Source organism: Emydura macquarii, unplaced genomic scaffold (assembly GCF_026122565.2).
Source record: "Emydura macquarii macquarii isolate MOO-44397 ecotype Brisbane River unplaced genomic scaffold, CSIRO-AGI_Emac_v2 contig_1483, whole genome shotgun sequence".
In the NCBI taxonomy this organism is placed as follows: Eukaryota; Metazoa; Chordata; order Testudines; family Chelidae; genus Emydura; species Emydura macquarii.
Genome location: NW_027131620.1, coordinates 4,328,725 through 4,336,683, shown reverse-complemented (window position 1 = coordinate 4,336,683; position 7,959 = coordinate 4,328,725). Strand labels below are relative to the sequence as shown.

Sequence of the window (7,959 nt, the reverse complement as noted above, 5' to 3'; positions counted from 1 at the left end):
CTCTCCAGTTGGTCAATCTTCTCGGTCCTAAAAAATAAAATAAAGCAGATAGCATGCATACATGCCACCATTCTCCTTCAGCTCACAATGGGGCATGCTCAGTGAATGTGGCATTTCAGTTCAGATAACAGCTTGCATGTCCATTGACCACCCAAGCTACCTGAGTTTGAAAAACTGGACTGGGAAGAGCAGACTTTCTCATGGCATTTCAGCACTTCTAGCTATGGCCGGGCGAGGAGGTACAAAGGGGAGCAAGAATGAAAAATACATATTTTATAAACTGATCTTTACTATTCGGAACCCCTAAAATGATTCAGCACTCAACCCTGAGGTCCTCACTCCATTTTTACTCAGTTAAACTTCTAGTTAAGCCAATGGGAGTTTGCCTGGGTGAGGGCTTTATGATTTGTCCTTCTGTTTGGCTTTGCTTTAAGTTTTAGATATAGTTGGTGGTCTCTTCTTATTTTGTCCCTACTCATAGACTCGTAGACTTTAAGGTCAGAAGGGACCAATCTGATCATCTAGTCTGATCTCCTGCACAACGCAAGCTGTAATAGACCCCTGTAATAGACCCCTTGCCTATGACTCAATTATTGAAGTCCTCAAATCATGGTTTAAAGACTTCAAGGTACAGAGAAACCACCAATAAGTGACCTGTGCCCCATGCTGCAGAGGAAGGTAAAAAAAAAACCCAGGGCGTCTGCCAATCTGCCCTGGGGAAAATTCCTTCTGACCCCAAATATGGCGATCAGCTAAACCCTGAGCATGTGGGCAAGACTCACCGGCCAGACACCCAAGAAAGAATTCTCTGTAGTAACTTAGAAATCTTCCCATCTAACATCCCATCAACGGCCATTGGCATATTTAGCACTAGTGGTCAAAGATCAGTTAATTGCTAAATTAGGCTGTCCCATCATACCATCCCCTTCAAAGTTCCAGAGGGCAGGTAATCACAGTATGAAATAAGACCCACAACAACAGGACCACAGAAAATAGCAAAGTGCAGGAATCATGACACAACAAGGGATTCATAGCTTTAGAATAAAATTGTTTATAGTCTCAGTTTCATGATCTAACATTTCTGATGCAAGTGACAATAATAAAAGTGAGATAAAACTATGTTTGGATGGGACAAAGGTCAACTTGAAGATTAAATGATGGTGAGCTGAGAGGTATATGCTGCTTTAATATTTTGGAGTCCAGTAATCATGATACCAGCACATAAACCTTAAGATCTGCAGGAGACTCCAACCTGATTTTTATAATGTTGGTGATTTGGGGTCTAACAATTGCTACATGTTTTCAGACAGTTCTAACCTGAATGCCTCTATTTTCTGAATATTGAGGAAAATGTAGTTACATGTAGGTACCTGTAACCTCATCTTACATTAATTACCTTTTCATTTCAGTAGGCCCAAAATCTTTCTGAACTACCTCAAAATCATCTGTTTCTGGGGAACCTTCATTCTTTGGTTCATCACAGCTGGAAAAAAACAAACAGACCAAGCAGCAGTGGAAGAAGATGTTTCATATTTATTTCTTAAGTGCTCTCTGGCCTCAAGGTTACAACAGAGTGTTTTGTGAAAACCCAGCCAACTCCAATTTCACATGGCATCCCAAGTAAACAAGGTAGATATCTTGATAATACTTTGTCAGTGGATATGCATTTCAGATACATGCAGTCACTCCCTGTGTTTTACACGAAAAGTATCAGCCATTTAAATGCATATTAAATATAATGGGCTTGATTCCCCACGAGCTCACATGTGTAGAGTCTCTTTCAAAACAAGTGCAAAGGGATGTGAATACTACCATTCGTGGTTTGGTAACGTTTTGCACCAACTTCACACTGGTATAAAAGATTGCGTAAGGTGCAGGGCAGTGGAAATTCAGGTCCCAACTATGACTTCAATTGAGTTATTCTGGATTTACGCTGGTGTAATTGAGGGCAGATTCTGGGGGGCAGAAAGAGCTGTCCCAATTTCTGCTTTGTCCTTCATGGATCCTTTGTGACAGCTCTCCTCAGTTGCCCCAGATCCCGTGGGACTCCCCCATGTCCTCGAAGTTGCATCAACAAGCCAGGACAAACACATCTATTATGAAGCGAGCAGCATCAGGAAATGGAAACACAGCTACTGAACCACAAGTAAAGACTATGAGAGGCACTTTGAAAGCTTCATTGTCTTTATTGCTTCTGGGAATATTACCTGTTTATACAGATGTGCTGCTGACACGTCGCTAGAATGCCATCTGACTTCCTTTTCATTGCCAGGGTGATGTAATCTAGAAAGAGGGTTGGAGCTAAATACTTTCGCTTGATGTCCCCAGGCTAACAACAGTCTGACTCACACATGCTGTTTTTGGCTTGAACTGCTGGGATTTTCTTACAGGCAGAAAGAAAAACCTTCATCACAATATAGACTGTTAATTCAACCACAATATCCGTGGCAAGGCACTGTGCCATAAGTGAAGAAACTGGGCTGGGGGAGCATGGATCACGAAGGTGAAAAAGTCTATGGACACTATCGGCACAGATGGTAAATACACAGAAAGAAAAAGATGATTTCCTGGGGTTTTCGTATGTGTGCAAGGGTAGACAGATTGATGGATGGATTGACAGGCAAACCTGAAACAGTTCAGGTGTTCAGGTCAGCACTCTGTGGGGTACTTTATAATAAATGAAACAAATACATTATAATAGGAGTGTTCTTCAGTGATTCATGTAGAAAAAAATTGCTAGCACATAAGAAAAATGTTGGTGATCACAGTGTGCTTTGGATCACACAAAAACCACTCCCCCAGAGTTGTCACTTTGGTGAGCAGTCCCATCGGAGAAGAGACGCCCAAGCTGGGAAGGGCCATGGAGACTGACCTCTCACCATTACTGTTCTCACACCTAGGGAAATCAGCCATGCGTTGGGCTGCAGCCCGCGCTGCATCTACGCTGCAGAGAAAGAGAAATCCAGGGCCCTTCTGACATCTTTCCCTAACGCCAACGTTAACATTTAAAAACAGCCAGGAGTGGAATAAAAGTGGCATTTGACGTCATTTGACGTCATTCCCAGACAATAATCCCAGCTGATTTACCTCTGGTGGCTGTGCCAGGCGTTGCTTCTTCATTCTGGGACGTTCCAGGCACAGCCAGGGTCAAGAATGGAGAGGGTGTGTTGAAGGCCGTGGAAGGGTGGTGAGGTGCCAACATTGTGCAGTGGGATCGAGTGGTGCTACTCAGGATGCGCCTCTCCTTTAAGAGAGGAGAGACTGCAGCCTCATGTTGGAGACCTGCGTCTTCATTCCCTAGCAGCGGTTTGACGAAGAAGCTCCTGTCATCATTGTATTTGCGAGAGGAGCTTCCTGGCATCCATTTTGGAAAGGTCTTCCTTGATTTTTTAGGTTGGGAGGGCAGCCCACCGTGCATCACTGGTTCTTCTTCTGAAAGCAAGATGGGGCCTGTACGGTAACTTGCAAAACCACAATGACATATATTGCTACGATCCACATCTAGAACCTCGCTGCCCACAGCATACTTCTCAGCCCTTCCTACCTGGACACTCTCGTCCGATTCATAAGAGATAGGACGCGGGTGTATTTATAATCCATCCATTTAAAAAAAACCCCACAGCGCCAGGATATAAAGTTACCACATTTAATTACTTTCCTCCTGAAATACACTGACTGCCATCTCTTAATCCTTCAGTGCAAAACTCCATACTTACTTAGCTTCTCAAAAAGCTGTCTCTCTTCCTGCAGCCTTTTCTCTAAGATATCTTTCTGGTCTGTTGGAAGAAAAAGATTTTCAATGTTCGTTTCGCTTGTTTCTAGAGGATGCTCCCAGTAGGCATAAGTCTAGGATAGACAGTGACCACTTACCGCTGATGCCTTCCACAACCCCCCAGTACAGACCACTGAAACCAGGGCAGCGGGCGAGCACCTGCTCACCCACCGTGTAGAGATGAAATGGCTTTCGGGGTTCTTTGATGTTTTCGATGTTGATCACACGGCTGCCATCTGGCCAGCTGATTAGAACATAAAGCTTGGCTGCCATTTGGACCAGCACCACCTAGAAGAGAAGAGAAGGAACAAGAATCCATGGCAGGTGTATTTCATCCTTGCAGGAGCTATGTTCTTGAGCATCCTCACTTTATTTATTATGGATGCGGAGGGAGCTGAGGGTTGATCAGAACTTTTGGAGGTCAGGCCTCTTGTCTGCGTGCCTAATTCTGGATTTAGAAGCCTGACTTTAGACAGCCATCTTAGAAAATCTTGTCTATTATTCTTTCACTGCGAATAGTGTGTTCAGCTTTAGTGAAAACTGTGAGGTTCCTAGGTGACCACTGATTTCTTACAGTGTTTCCACGATGCATTGTTAATGTCTGATGAACACAGTGTATTTATCAGCAGCTTGTGAGTTGCTTCTGGTCATTCATTAAAAGAAGGACAATCAAATATTGTGTCTCTATTCAAGGACTTACTTCAGGGCAAAAAACATGTTAACAACATGAATGTACGGAAAATAATCAGGTTAACTGGGAGCTCAGCCGCTTCAGCGGTGAGTGCTCTGAAAATGCCTACAAATAATTACAAAAACAGCCATGTTTGTAATCACTCCCCCGTTCTTGACATCACATCATTTTAGCACTGATATTCGTGATCTGGCAATGCTGGGATCCCCTTGGAATACAGAAGCAGTCCCAAATGCTGCCCACCATGATCGAGAGCAGCACAGACGCAAACATCATGTGGGAATTTGTATTAACAATGAGAGTAGCACGTGGAACATTTTCCCCTGCAACAAACTCCCCTCCCCCCTTTTTGCTGTTCATCGGCTGATCCTCTCATTCCTGACTTTATTTATACTAAACTCTTCCACTTTTCTCCTGGAAATTGCTTATTGAAGTGATGACAGGTACAAGCCTGGGGAGGTGTAGTTGTTGTTGTTACCTGGCAGCTCTGTGTTCTTGGGAAACCAGGGTGCAAAATCCCGACTCTCTCTGGCTCACCTGAATATCCACCCCCCCCAGCCCCCGCTTGAACCAGAAACCAAAGGCATCTCAATATGAAAGGCAGTGGACACAACTAAAACCCTCCCATCAAGGGTGATACAACTCCCCTAGCCTCATCTAATCAAAGATGTAAAAAGGAGGCATCTCAATTAGCACATCGAATGGAGAACAGAAGCCTCATCTACATCGAAGATGGAACACGCACTTAACTCTGGGATTGCCAAAGCAGGGACGCACTGCATGTTGGGAGATCTCTGCTCTTGATGTAAATGAACTCACACCTGCACACACCCAGCTCCACAGTTATCAGACCATTCTAGTTATTGATATGTAAAACAATGGATCCTGGTTGCATTGTGAGCACTCGCTCAAGGAAAACTGCCCATAGCCAGGAATGATCAGCTCCTTTTGTCCAGACATTGTTTATCCATAAACAAACCTGGGGTCTACAAAAACCCCTACCAAAGTTCAAACTTTTTTTCTGATGCCTGGATCCAAATTCTGCATCAGTTCCACTGGAACTTCCCCTCTTCCTGACTGATTGTGTTGGGGGCTCTGCCTGTCTCCAGCGCTCCAGACCCTAAGCTGAACAACCTGTCTCCTGGGAACCTCTGAGCTGCATGGAGTGGTGAGACCCCCCATTTCCCCGTCCCCGAACACTCTCTCTCTCTCTCTCTCTTAGTCCAGGTATAACTTTCTACTTTTGTAATCAAACCTGGGCTAGCTTTCTCCAATCCCCCACCTGTAATTGTGTAGTATTGTAAGCATTTGATTGTTTGTCTCTCCTTGTATGGTATTACTATTAGTATCAAAAGTTTTATATACCTAGCAATAAAATAACTGTTATAATCAAGCTGGTTGCCACTCTCTCTCTCCAAACTTTATTTTACTCCTTTGTGTTCTTGGCTTCCCTGTCTTGCTCTGCAGCCACGCTTCTCTTACCTAAACCAAAGATCCCTGGAGTGCCCAAAAATCCTATGGGGTTTGCTCATCAAGGGGGTTACTGCTAGAACAATTGTAAAGGGACATATAAAGGAGGCAGCTGAGAAGTGCTGCTTTGTTTAACCTATGGAGTCCAGGGGCATATAAGGGTGGCAGCTGAAAGTGCTGTTTGACCCAGCCTGCTCAGAAGTGCGCTCTATTCTGGTGCGTTGAAAAGGGGCATATAAGGGTGGCCACTGAAAGTGCTGTGTCACCCAGCCTGCTGACTTCAGGGACATATAAGGGATCAGCTGAGAGTGCCGATAGCCCGGTCCACTCAGACGCACTCGGTTAATCTGGAATGTGTGTGTGTGTGTATCTATGGGAGGTTTATTTGTATCTGGGGCTGGAGGAACCCAGCCCTGAAAACCTCAGGTCCTGCAGGATAACTCCATTGGGAGGGGACTTGTAGCCATATGAACACACAAGTAGTACATTAATAGAATCACACCCCTAGAATCACATCCCCCCTCCAGGAAGGTAACCCTAATAAATGAGTATACCTCAAGGTGACAGGCAAATCTGGTAGCACTTGTTGTTTGGCATTTTTTTAAAAAAGAAACTGGCAGTTCCAACAATGACACGTATCATCTCAGGCCATTCATGGCCGGCTGGAGCTATTATCTGACTCTTGATAAAAGACGGTGCATTCACTTCAAGGGAACCATGGCAATTTCCATCAGTTGAGAATCAGGCCCACCGTACATGAAAGGCAGCACAAAAGATAAAAGCAAAAAGGAACCGTATATGTTTCATCCAAAACCAACAGAGCATTAGGAGTAAAACAAAATATCGACGGAACGAGAACGTTGCGTTCTGACTGCACGCTCTGCATGAGCCGAGTGAGAGCAACGCTGCAAACAACATTTGAGAGCTAAAGTCTTTTGGGGGAAAAAAGCCATCCTATTAATTCCTTCGATACCCAGATTTTCTGGAGAGTGCATACACGGCTGTGTGCCTGATTCGCAGGCTCACGTAGCGTGACCTCTCTCGTGACAAATGCAGAGGAAAATTTGGACGTGTCACTGGTCATTTGCACATGCGGCAACAGCACTGCCTTGAAAGAGCCCAGTTCTTCTTCCCGTCCCTCCGCGTACTTTGGGCACAAACAGCCCAAGTCATATCCTCCTCTCTTCCAAAAACTGAAAGTTACTTTGAAACAAGGCCCCTTTTGTTTTCCTGTAATCCACAAGGCTTCGTGGTAAGTGCCGAGACCACATGCCCCAGTGGCTAGCAACGAACTAGGAGACAGGAGATTGGGGTTCTATTCCATTACTGGCCTGTTAGGGGAGCTTGAGCAAGTCACGGCTCAGCTCTGTGCCTCAGTTTCCCTATTTGTCAAATAAAGATAATGACACAGCCCTCCTTTATAATGTGCTTTGAGATGTATGAAGGAAAACCTCTCTCTAAGAGTACTAGTATCATTGCATGACTTGATCTCTTTTTAAGCATGCTGGAGAAAATGTGGGTGTGGCATTTCCACAAAGAAAGTGTAGTTAGGGCCAACCCAGTATGAACCCCTGCAAAAGCAGAGGGGAAAGTGTTGATCAAGTTAAAACTCAGATGCTGATGAGAGAATTTATAAGCCCCAAACCATTGTTCCACACTGCTCTGTTTTAACATGCAAATTCTGTCGTCTATACACACAGCAGGAATTATGCTAACCTTCTTTCTGCCAAAGTACAACATGCTTCATACACTAGAACCTCAAAGACATTCAACTCTGGCTTCTGTTTAAAACTGGCTACTGTTTTCTCTTAAATTGGCTTGGAATATTGCCTGTTAAAATGTCATGTAGCCTTTCCTTTGCATCTGGAACTGCCCAATTAGTTTCCGATGTAAGAAGACAGCTCCATCCATTATTGTTATTTGTATTACCATCATGCTCAGAGGCCTGAATCAAGACCAGGGCCCCATTGTGCTAGGTGCTGTACAAACTCCTAACCTGAGACAGTCCCAGCTCGGCAGAGTTTAC

General features: G+C 44.4%; 1 long non-coding RNA gene across 1 annotated transcript; it reads right to left on the bottom strand.

The window, feature by feature from the left end:
- Positions 1–2,224: 2,224 nt before the first annotated feature.
- LOC137157312 (uncharacterized) lies at positions 2,225–3,771 on the bottom strand. The gene is made up of 3 exons (XR_010921055.1): positions 3,717–3,771; positions 3,088–3,432; positions 2,225–2,283 (listed from the first exon to the last, which is right to left on the bottom strand). It is a non-coding gene; the product is annotated as an uncharacterized lncRNA (long non-coding RNA).
- Between the last annotated feature and the right edge of the window lie 4,188 nt (positions 3,772–7,959).